At 43.5% G+C, this 658-nt stretch overlaps 1 pseudogene; it reads right to left on the bottom strand.

Annotated features, from left to right (window-relative positions):
- The window catches only part of LOC123108877 (probable glutathione S-transferase GSTF2), a 3,344-nt pseudogene that overhangs the window by 1,782 nt on the left and 904 nt on the right, over positions 1–658 (bottom strand).

Genomic DNA, 658 nt, shown 5'->3' with positions numbered 1-658 from the left:
GAGATGTTGGTCGTCGTGTTATTGGTCTGGGCTACATCCTAGGATGGCGAGTTTAGCTGTGTTTTTTCTTTGTTTGGGTTGAGCATTCCATGTCTCTCTGCTCCAGACACCATGTTCACGCCCTTGCGTCCGTGTCCTGTGTTCTATCATATCTTGTACTCGTTCTAACTTCTCCTATCAATGAAATGATATGCAAGTTTTGCGTATTTGCGAAAAAAAGAAAGCAAGGCTTGAAACATGTTTGATTTCGGTAGAAAATTTGCTCATGAAGTTTCTTACCCCAGAGGCAGAAGTCACCATCCTCCAAGACAGGCACCTGACCAAATGGCTGTGTAAAGAGAAAAACCACACACATGTACCACTTAGCAGCTAATCAGCAACATCAACGCTAAAAGAAAAACAAACACCCTTGCGATCTTCCAGCTAGCTGATATTTCAGTCAATTGTCATTCAGTTTTTTTATCCGGTCGACCCTTTCAATCCCGATGATCGTTGCGTTACTAACTGATCTTACATGTTACTAAGGATGGAAATCTGACTGGCACCGGATTGAAATTTAGCTAGACGTTGATTAGTAGGATATACATAGAAGAGCCAGATAGTTTAGAGTACATACGTTCCTGGCAAGGTGGGCGGGGCTCTTGTGCTTGGCGGTGGC

Source organism: Triticum aestivum, chromosome 1A (assembly GCF_018294505.1).
Source record: "Triticum aestivum cultivar Chinese Spring chromosome 1A, IWGSC CS RefSeq v2.1, whole genome shotgun sequence".
NCBI classification, from domain to species: domain Eukaryota; kingdom Viridiplantae; phylum Streptophyta; class Magnoliopsida; order Poales; family Poaceae; genus Triticum; species Triticum aestivum.
Note: the sequence above shows the minus strand (reverse complement) of the source record. Positions and strands in the feature narration are given on the sequence as shown.